The following is a 12,075-nucleotide window of genomic DNA, read 5'->3' on the forward strand; positions in this document are numbered from 1 at the left end:
AGGGCAGAGACAGCCTGGACAATTCCTATTGGCTTTTGAAAGCCAATAGAATTAGACTCTATTCAAGAGAGTCTATTCTATTGGCTTTCAAAAGCCAATAGAATAAAAGGGAGTAGCACAGCTAAGGAAAAGGGGGAAAAAATGGCAGACTGCGTTGTTTGGCGACCCCCATGAAATGGTTGTTCGACCCCAAATGGGGTCCCGACCCACAGGTTGAGAACCACTGCTTTAAATGATGGCATTAACTAGCAGGTAAAGCCATGTGATACTTTGGATGGCATCTGGAAACTAGAACCTTGCCTGATATTAAAAATAATAAAAAATAAAAATAATAATCCATCTCCTACAGGGCTCCATGCAAGGAATTATTAAGTAAGGGCAGAATTTGACCAGTCTTCTTAGGCCAAACCATAAGTCATTATATCTTGCTGTTGAGAGCCATACAGATTAGCAATAGGATTTTTTTTCTTCCTCTCCCCACTTTTCCTTTGGCAATTTAATCCTGAGCATATCCATATCATTGACTAAACACTTTTTGATATGTTTTTTGTCAATTCCTTTAACAGTCTACTTGCATCTCTTTTTCTATGATCACTTCTTTTTCTGGTATCCACCTCTCCCCACCTTTGAACTTTTGGAAGAAGTGAAACTGGGTGGAACCAAGCTGTGGAGAGAAATGCCTGGGAAGCATACTGTATCTTCCAGGTGCCTCCTTAGAAAACAAGTTCATTCTGATTATTTTTCCCAGGCCAGCAAAAAATAAGCACTTTGATGTGGAGTGCACACAACAGAAAAAAAGGGGAAATAAGCATAAAAGAGGGGTTGTAGAGCTAATAAACAACTGTTCTATTCTGCACTTTATGTAAGCTGATATTAGTGTGCTTCTCTAGATTGCTTTTCATTCACATATGCATGAAGGTCCCATTTTTGTCAGTATTTCCCCAGTTTAATATTCCCACAGAGAGTAGTACAGAAAAAAAAACTGATAGTAATGATTCTGGACTCCAAATTACTAAGAATTGCAGTCATGAGTTGAAGTTGCCAGTAAACAGCCAGTAGCAGCAGTATGAACTCCAGTTTCCCTCCGGTGATTTCATTGTCTTATTTCTCTCAAAGGAAGGAGCAGAGCCAATGGATGGCTCACCACTTCAGTATGCATTGGAACCTCCCATGCTAGTGGCTGTCCTTACCTAATAAGCAGATGACTAATTGCTTCAACTATCAGATCTAATATGTGTTCATGGCACTTAAAATGCAGTAAACAAGACCATTGAATTCCATGTTTAAAATATCACAATCTATTCTTCTCTATGTGCAATTTAGCTTGGCTTTCACAAGTGATGTTCATTTATTACATGGATTCCTTCCATACACTGGTGTATAATCTTCTACCATACTATTAGGCTGTTATTAAACATGTGTCCAATAATTTATCTATAAAGAGGAGTGTGTGTGTGTGTGTGTGTGTGTGTGTGTGTGTGTGTGTGTTCCTGCTGGTCAAGTTACTTTGATCCGAAGTACAGGTAGTCCTCGACTTACAACAATTCATTTAGTGACTGTTTGAAGTCATAACAACACTGAAAAAAGTGACTTACAACTGTTTTTTCATGACCCCAAGATCATGTGATCAAGATTTAGATACTTAGCAACTGACTCATATTTATGATGGTTACAGTGTCCCGGGATCATGTGATCACTTTTTGCGATATTCTGATTGGCAAAGTTAATGAGAAAGCCAGATTCACTTAACAACTGCATTACTAAATTCACAACTGCAACAACAGCAAAAAAGCTCTAAAATGGGGCAAAACTCACTTAACAAAAGCCTTGTTTAGCAATAATAATTTGAGGCTCAATTGTAGTAATAAATTGAGGACTACCTGTAATAGACTATAGGTTTTTTGGTCTTTCTGCCAGCAAAAGTACGTTGTTCTTTTTTACTTTGGAATAGGTGAGCCAACATAAATTGGAATGACCAGAGTATTTAATACAAAGTGGCAATGATAATTCCTAGCATGTTCTTGTATAGAACATAACATGAGTTTCAATCTGGATATGGAATCAATTCAATTATTCCATCACCACATGGATACAGTTTCTGTTTGAAGGATATATTTTTGTATCTTCCTTCAGTAATGGCTATTGGAAGGGCATTGAAAAAGCCCTTCTGAATTAAGGGATGGTTATGTGGTTGAGATATCTGGCTGGCTGGAGAAGGTGTGCAGAGTGCCTCAAGAAGATTTTTCTGGATAGGACCAAGAAGTCAGCTTTCAGCTCTAAATCAATGGCTTGCTGTCTGAGGTCAGTTACAGCACATTTTTGCCCAGCAAGGACATGGTTGATCATGAACAGCCATAAAGTTGTAGTTTGGCTTGCATTGCCTAGCTTTAGGAGCACTAGAAGCTGTCAGTCATTAGTAGATCAGTCATACCTACTGGGAAAAATGGGTCTTAAGCCAGTGGGAGAAGATGTAAATCAGGTAGAAGTTTCACTTTTGAGAAGGCCAGCTTAATGGGGAACAGATGGGTTCAAAAAACAGCATGAAAGGTGCTAAATTCTCAGAAATTTAGGCTGAATTCTTTTCAAGGGAAGAAATTAGCTGTAGCTTAGCTCCAAAAAGTCATTAGGCTCAAGCCTTAGCTGAGAAAACTTTAATCAGTGCAGTTTTATGCTGAGTTCCTTTGGAGAAGTAAAAGAACTGTAAGATTGACACTGTTTTGTGTGCATTTAAAGTGATGTAATCAGCATGAGATTTGTGGTTACCCATAGCTTGGAAGACAATCCCCTGATTTTTAAAAGTCTTGATTTGCTCTATTAGATGGTTTTTTTAATTGCCAGGCATGCGTCTTAAGGTGCTTAGCAAAGACCATGACCTTGGTTTTAGTGTAATTAATTTCTAGGCATCTTGTCAGTGCTCAACTACCATTTAGAGTGCCCATTTGAGGCCAATTTGTTTTTGGGAAAGTAGGACAGCATCATCTGCATACAGAAGAATGGAGATTTCCCAATTTTAGTGGATGAAGAGATGAACCGTTCAATCTGTCAATAAGAAAATTAATATATATAATAAAGAGAAGGGAGGCTAAAATAAACTCTTTCATCACTTCCCACTTAACAGGAATTCCTTTGGTACAGTGTCCATAGGCATTGCAAAGCATCTTCATCCAGGAGTTCTCATACAACTTATGTACTGTATAATTACCAATAGTCTTTCATCCATTGAGGAAGTTTAATTTCTTTCCTAGTTTGAGTCTGCAGATGGAGTCAAAAACATATCTAAGGTCAATAAACTCTACATAAAGTGATGAGCATGCTCAACTATTTCTCAACTAGATTTTGGAGAGTTAGAGCATGGTCAATCATTGAGCAACCTTCTCTGAAGCTTGCCTCTCATCAGCCAAAATATTCTCAGTTATGACCCAGTCCAGGAGTTTGTAATACAAGAATCTGGCATATAGTTTGCTATCCATACTGTACTTATTGAGAAGGCTGATGGGAGTAGAGGATGAAATTAATGGATAAGATGAAGAAGACTGAAGAGTTATACATTTCCAGAACTGAACTGAATTTTTGAAATGAGTGATAGAGATTAATTGGTTCTAAGACTTTATCGGGGAATATCTCTTATTTAGATGTAATAGCTGTTTATATTTCCTCTTGAATAGAAGGTCCTGGGTTGAGTAGGTGAGAGAATCCTTTTTATATTCCTTAAAGCAGGAAATTAGTTGTTTCTTAGTACATAACAATCACCATTGAACCAGAGATGGTTAAAAGAGGTCTGATTCTTGTTAATACTAAATGGATAGGTAGGGAGAAGTAGCTGAAAATGGACTACCTGAATGTAGGATGGCAAGACCTGTTCAGGGGACATGCCATCTACAATATTTGTATGTAATATGTGGAAGTGCTCTATTGATGGAGAGCATTTGAGTTAATTTGTCCTTTGTCTGACAGTCCTTTCTGCGTGTATTTGTCCCTTGGGGATATTTTCAGATGGGGCAGGATAGGGCTAGAAAGGGGGCAACAAAGGTCTTCAAAAGCAACATGTTGGGACAACAATCATTCTCAGGACAATTGTGAATATGAAATTGAAGAATTGAGAAAGGTAAGTTTCTTGACATGATCACATAGTTAATCAGAGAAGTCCTTATACTATGTGGGAACTCTATTGGTTAATAAATAATAAGTGGTGTCATTCAAAATTTGCAAATCTAAATTATAGAATGTCTGCAATATCTGTAAGCCCCTGAAATCTCCAGTGTGATCATGAGATTCTCTGGTAGGAAGGGCGGAGGGACAGTCAGGAATTTTAGAAAAATTGGCAAATTGGCAATTATCATTCGGGTCTAGACTGGCATTAAAGTCCCCTGCAATCACGACATGGGCTGTGGGAAAGAGTAATTGAAGAGCATTAATATAATTTGACACTTTTCACCAACTTTCAACAATGCATGGTCTAGGGATATGAGGAGGTATATAGAAATTAATGAGAAGCAGTTTCTGTCTAGAGAAATTCAAAATAACTGTTTATACAAGATTCTCAAGTGTTCTATTGACAAAATCTCAGTATTTAAAATAGTTGAGATATGAGTGCTCAGACCTGCATGATATCTCCCCTGTCTCGTGCCAGGAATTGCTGCGAGGGACAATGACATATATCCTTTAATAAACAGATTGTTTTTTGACCACATCTCTTAGAACATAAAGATGTTAAATTGGGAGATGTAGCTCATAATAGTAGGGTCTTTATTTCTGGCTTCCCATCAGGAAAGCAAGTGATTCTAGTGTGGAACTTTCTTGTCTGTTGTTTGAGGGGGTGACTAGTGTTGTATTGTGGTCTATGGATGGTTGATATGACTCATGGAGTCACAATAGGGATGAAATGAGATCCAAAGTTCCTTCAGTATCTGGGAAGATATAATAATCCCCCCCCCCCTTTTGCCATTCTTGTGCTGTTCTATGGAGTCAAATAACTTTGATGAAGGTTGGTGTGGCATGATGGACATTAGAAGATAGTTTTTTAATTTCAGTATAACTTGTTGGGGAGGTGATTCCACTTCCTACCTTGGGGGCTGCCAATGCCATAGGCCCACACAATTCCTCGGGCAAAGATTTGCTCGAAGTCTGAGGTGTGTGGCAGTTATTGGGTATATTAAACCACAGAAGTCCATGTTATGTTCCTAGTAAAGGCCATTGTCTGACTCAGAAGGTGATTACCTGGGTGTTAGGCAATCAAAACCTTCCTCTTGTATATCAGCAGCATTTGGTTAATTATTCTCTGGAGTTTCTGCATGTTGTGGTACTTTGACTGGGCACAGGGTGGAGGGATTTGGATCTGCTCCAGGGGACCCTATATTGTTGAACTGCAATTCTAGGTTCCCTAGGTCAGAGGAGGGGGCCACATGACTACCGGTCTTTTCTCAAAGGGCTGGTCACTGTCTTGAGTGATTAGTAAAAAGAAATAAATTAAAGCTCTGGCTGCTTTACGGGTTGCCACTAGAGTTTCTCTCAAGTCGTCCAGTCTTTGTATAATATGAGATGTTCTGAAGCTGTCAGGGCATTGAAAAAATTAATCAGTTTTTTTTTTTTCTAGAAGGTCATATGTGCAGTGTCTTGCTGTAAGAGAACAATTTTTTTTTGCCTGAGCAGTCATCTTTCAGGGGCTGAATTAATAAGGTGTCCTTGAGATTATCTGAAATTGGGTGGTCATGTTTAGTCTTTAAAATAGCAGTAGTCTTGGGCCCAGATTGGCACAGGAGTAGGCTGAGTTCCTCTGAGCAGAACGCACGCTTTAGAAATATTGAAAAAGTATGCAGAAAATGCCTCATTTTAAACAACTTGTCAGGAATCGGGGATTGCCTAAATGTAAGTAGAATTGGCTCTCGATCTCTGCTAGATGGAAGCCACCCAGCCTGTTGTAAATCAATCCTCCTCTCTGTGTTGCAACTGTCTTAAAGATAAAAACAATTGCTCTTTTTGCTTCCCATCAACTTCTATTTACTATGTTATTTAATATTTGTAAGGTGATTTGTTTGTAAATAATATTTACGTACATAATATTTATGATTTTTAAAGTCTCTTTCCCCTAATTATCTGCCCACTGGAAGCTGATCAACTCTCTCTCTCTCAATTATTTATGTCAAACAGCTTTAATTTTTTCTTTCATGATGATCAATAGTGTCCTAGAACTTTCCCAACACTTTCCAAGTTTTGAGGCCTCCAATAAAACAGCAGGAGGATGGTATGATAAAGAAATACTCCTTCTGAGAAGCTCTTTATAGTGGTTGCAGCCTCTTCGCCATCTTGTCTCCCCTCCTTAGGAAATGTGGATTTTGTCAGGAAAGGGCTGCTGATGATTGGGATGGGGACTGTCCTAAAATACAAAAAGGCAACTGCGGCGCAATAAACAAAGTTAAAGAATTATTTTACCAAAGTGCTCTCTGTTACTTCTCCACCCTCTCTTTTTCTCCTACCCTTGCCTGCTTTTGTTCATTTTTTGATCAAGTGAACTAATTTCAAAGGCTTGAGCTGCAGTAGGACATTGTTACTACATTCTAAGAAAGCTGATGGCACCTGAAGGCAATCATGGAACTCAAGTGGATAGCTGGGATTGAAGACTGCTTTGCAGCCTGCCAGCTTCTCAGTTTTTGAAAATTAAAAAGCAGACATCTATCAAATACCAAAAAAATGTCTTCCTTCCTTCCTTCCTTCCTTCCTTCCTTCCTTCCTTCCTTCCTTCCTTCCTTCCTTCCTTCCTTCCTTCCTTTTCAATTCTTTCACCAGCTTTGCTAAATTAAATGGTTGAAAATTATTTAACTGCTAAATTTCATACATACAGTTGATACTATTATCCAACGATGTGTAATATTCCTTTCATTTAAAAATTTTAAAAACAAAATTCATTTTGTTTTTAAAAATTAATTATGCTTAAGACATTTTGAGTATTATTTGAGTCTAATTTTAGACATCAGTTAAGATTTCAGGCTAAGCCCAGCCTGATTTTTTAGCATATTCCTAATATAAGCCCTTCCCCCACAAATAAGCCCAGGAGTGGGCATAGCTAGCAAAGGAGACAGCGAGCACACGGGTGTCTGCAGCGCAGTAAGTCCGAGCACAGAGGCAGAGGCAGGGGGGAGGCAGGTGATCTGGACATGCTGCATGGCTGCCTGGTCACAGAAGGCTCATGTGGCAGCACCGGCAGAGGCATGGGGAGGCAGGCTATTCAGACATGCTGCACAGCCACCTGGCTCCCACAAGCCTCCTCTGAGCCAGGTGGCCCCGCAGCACATCCAGATTCTGTCTCCCCCCCCCCCATGCCTCTGCCTCTAGTTGCTGCCGGTGCCACTGTGTGAGCCTCCCACAAGCCAGGCGGTCATGCAGCATGTCCAGATCAGACTTACCTGTGCTGTGCCAAGGAGCCGGTGGGCTGCAGCTGCTGCTGGACATCATCAGCTTCTGTGCACTTGTTGCCTCTTGTGCACGTGCTGAAGTTGGGGCACCCGGCCAGGCTGATCACCTTGATACTGTGTTTTCCACAAAATAAGCCCTAATGTGTCTTTGGGTGTTCCCCCCAAAAAAGACCAGGTCTTATTTTCGGGAAATGCAGTACTTTATCAAATGCCTTACTGAAATCAAAGTAAATTTTACCCACAGCATTTGCTGGTCCACTAATTTTGTCACCTTGTCAAAGAATGTAATAAGATATGTCTGGCATGATTTGTTTTTGACAAATCCACGTTGGCTTCTCTTTATGACTTTGTTTGTCTCTAGGTGTTCACAGATTAATTGCTTGATTATTTCTTCCAGAATCTTCTCAGGTATTGATAGCTCTGTAGTTTCCTGGATCTATTTTTTCTCTTTTTTGAAGATGGGAATCACATAAGCCCTTTTTATTTATTTATTTATTTATGAGACTTATATACCGCTTTAAGTGCAAGCACTCTCTAAGCGGTGTACACCAGTAAGCAATGTATATATATATTTACATTGCCCCCAACAATCTGGATCCTCTGGTAGTTCCCTGTGCTCCAGGATCTTTAAAAGATATGATTCTCAGTGGTTCTGAGATCACATCTGCCAATTCCTTCAGAACGTTAAGGTGCAATCCATCTGGTCCTGGTGATTTGAACTTGTCTAGAGTGTGTAGATACTCTTTTACCATTTTTTAATTCCTAAACTCCATTTTACAGTATTATTTACTTTTGTCACAAATTGTAGTTCATTTTGAACCTTAGCTTTCCTAACTTCATTGTCAAAGCAAGAATATCCAATGTTAGCAGGTCTGGGCTATTTACTGATATTCTGCCTTACTTATATGCCCTCTTTTCACCTTTTTTATTTGTCCTTTTTGTCTTTCAGTTTACCAGAGAGTTCTTTGTGTAGTCATGTTGGTTTCTCTTGAAATCTCTTATTTTTCTTCTTCACTGGAATTGTGCTAGACCCGGGCTTTCATAATCTCACTTTTCAAAGTTTCTCAAGCTTCTTGGATTGTTTTCCTCTTGAGGATTCTTGTTCATGGAATCCTTCCCAAGCTCCAAGTTTATTGAAATCAGCTCTCTTGAAGTCCAAGACTCTGTTCTTTGTTCTATTGTTCATGCTTGCATAATGTTGAATTCCAATATTGCATGATCACTATCCACCCACCCCCAAGATTCCTGCAACTTCAACACCTTCTGCTATTTCATCTCTGTTAGTGAGAATTAACTCAGTATGGCTGACCTTCTAATTCCTTTCTCTACATTTTGAGAAACAAGTTTTCTGCTTGGTTTGTCAGGAATCTGTTTGATGTTTCACTAGGTAGAGAGTTTGTCTCCCAATTGATGTCAGAGTAGTTAAAGTTTGTGTATAGGTGTGAGTCCTTTTTAACTGAACCTGTGTTTGTTTTCTACATAACCTGTTATGTATCTGAGTTCCCCTTCATCCTTACCACCTGTTTAATTAATGCACTTGGTATGGTATCTGCTATCATGCATCATAGGGCAACAATTTTTGAATCAACGTATCTCAAATAGGCTAACTTAAAGAATGTATTCAAAATCTAGGAATCATTGCTCTTGCAGGATTGAAATTTGGCAAAGTTGTGGCCACGTTAGCAATGTTATGCCACCATGCTGCTGCAGTCGGCCGCAATCACATGATCACCCAATGCTTTCTGCCAGCTTTCCACAGGGTAATTCAATGGGGAAAATGGCAGGAAATGGGAAGTCATTCCTGTTCCCACTGCTATTTTACCAATCCCATGGGAGTCGTGAGTACCAGATTTTGGATACATTCTAAAAGTTAATCCTTCTGAAGTAGCTTGATTTAAAAATTATAGCTCAATAATGCAGTTTTGCCCAATTAAAGGTTACAGACACAAGAGTTTTAGTAGTATGTTAAAGTATATAGATAAATTTTCAATACAGGATGGTAAATAATTTTGATTCTGCAGACCCCAAAGAAGTTTTGGGGAATCCCAAATGGTTCCTCAGATTACTCACTGTCCATTTGCACTTGTGTTTCCTGCCTGTAGTTATCAAAATCCCTCTTCCTGTTTCAAGTTTAGAGCCTTATTTGCTCTTCCCAGTAGCTGAGAGAAGCATGCATATGTGTGGAGGGGAGGGAGTGTTTGTGATAGCTATGGGGGATGTGGCAAAATAGCTGAGAAGTTTGATGATGCATATATCTACAATGAAAAGCCAAGAAGAAAATGGAAAAGATCAGAACATATCCCTTTCAGTAGCCAACACCTAGATAAGCAGAGATTAGCAACAGACAAACAATCAAGGAGAAAACAATACCCTCATCAAGGAACTACCAAGGAGTAAAACTGCACTCTCACCAATACTGGCAGAGCAAGCTATTGTATATAAATAGGGAGCAAATCCCACCGTCACTAGCACTGATGATATTACCTAGTTGAGTAATGAAATGTCTGTAAGCAAACAACCAAACTCAGAGAGTACCAAGGACTCCACAGTTCAGCCCTGAGCTAGATATTAGCTTAATGAATTCTGTAAATCCATCCAGCCCATGTCATTTGGTTGAGTTCAATGCAAGCTTGAGTTATACAAATACAAACTATATGGGCTTATAGCAATATTTTACTCAACCTTAATACTGTCATTAAGCTTTTAGTACACCATTCAGAGGTGAAACTTTAGCAAGCACAGCTTATATATACCGGTAATACAGGCCTTTTGATAGCAATAAAATGATATGAAATATATAGTTTTCATAAGGATATGATCTGTAAGTTGTTAATACTGCTGCTTTATGACCAAATTCCCCACTGCTTAGTCTTCACACAGTTGTAATAAACTCCAACTTTATTGCATGGGTGGAACTTCCAGAGTCCTCTCCTCATTCTGGAAAAACGCTCTGAAGAAGAGTGTGGCAGATTTGCTTCTAAGCATGACTGTAATACTGTGCTAAACTGAGTGGTAATGATGATGCAAGATAGGAAGGCTTGGTTCACAGAAGCACAACTATTTCCTGTATTAGCTGCCACCGTTACACAGGACACAGGGTTTGTGGTATGTGGTTGGTGTTTGTTTTTTGGGGTTTTTTGGCTACTGCTCTCTTTGTATTTACTACATTTTTAGTAAGTGAAATTCATGATATCCTGAGCAAACTATCACATATCCTAGACTAGTCCAGTAGAGGTGAACAGACTTCAGGCTTCTTTTCCTACAACCAGCCAGCTACAAAAGACACACAATTAAACAAGAGGACACCAGACCAGAATTGTATTCCCAATCCCTTCATAAATAAGTCTTTTCTATTTCAGCTATATCATTTAGTAGAAAATATCATTCTGGGATTACTTGTTATGTCCTGGGCCGGCAGACACAGGCTGCAGCGATTGGCCCAGGCAGACCATGTGGATGCCCGGGACAAGAAAGGCTGCTCCCAGCCTTCCATGCACACGCACAGCGGGAAAAGATCCTTTGCAATGATTGGCCAGCAAGATATTGTGCAGGGGGGCTATAAAAGGGGGCCGCACCATTTTAAAATCTGTTCTGTTGGTGTTTGCAATAAAGGAGAGCTGTTGGAACTCGTTGCTTCGTCTCAATGCCTCTTTTCCTGAAACAGAACATTACTAATAATGAACAATCAGAGTTAGGAGACTTTGCCAAACTTCCTCAACTCATCCAAAAATCTAGAGTAGTTTCCAAATATTTTAGTTGGCAGCAAAAAACAAAACAAACAAACAAACAAAAAATCCTTGAGTTTTCTGTATCTCATGCTGATGTCCAGTCATAGAAATGAGAGACATTCTGAACAAACAGCAGTTCGCTGGTTCTAAGTACTTCATTTGTATTCTCCCTTTGGGTAAAGAAAAGTCCAACATTATATTTTTACACATATATTTTATGGTGCAGTCATTGTACTAGTTCTATGCGGAGGCCAATAAGAACTATAAAGAGATGGTTTTCTTGTGTAAATACACTGATTGAACATTGTGTGATAAAGATGACAGGTCTCCAATTACTACAGGAAGCTTTACTGTTAGCAAAGCCATATCACCTCTACAAGGATTCTTCTTATCCATACTATATTTAAATAGTGCATATTTATTTATTATAATTGTATCCTGCTTTCATTCAGGAGCAAAAGATGCTATTCACAGCAGTCACTTTTTCCATTTTCCCTCACAGCAAGGTAGGTTGGGCTGAGAGACAATGATTGCCTTGACTCACCCAGTGAGCTTCAGTGGCTAAGGAGGGACAGGAACCTGGCTTCCTGGGTGCCAGTCCAACTCCTTAACCTCTACATCAGGCTTCTTGTTAGAACTTAGACAGCTACAGAGATCACAGAACATGCCCTGGTTGATTTATGAGGTCTTCAATCCACCAGTACTTTTCCATTGAGGCCTGCAATAGCTTCACAAAGAGCTATTATATGACTGCTATGCAAATTTCCCAAAATACCCAAGGGCAGTGCTACATCCTGATACATATTTAAATTCAATAATAAATAAAATATAAGAGCAAACCTGTGATTTCATTGAAATGCATTTGCCCAGATTTCTCCATATGTGCAGCTGTCTCTGTCCATAATCATTAGCAATTGTTGGGTTCGCATTGTCTCTTG

This window comes from Crotalus tigris, unplaced genomic scaffold (genome assembly GCF_016545835.1).
Source record: "Crotalus tigris isolate CLP2741 ecotype Arizona unplaced genomic scaffold, ASM1654583v1 scf7180000024437.13266115, whole genome shotgun sequence".
In the NCBI taxonomy this organism is placed as follows: Eukaryota; Metazoa; Chordata; class Lepidosauria; order Squamata; family Viperidae; genus Crotalus; species Crotalus tigris.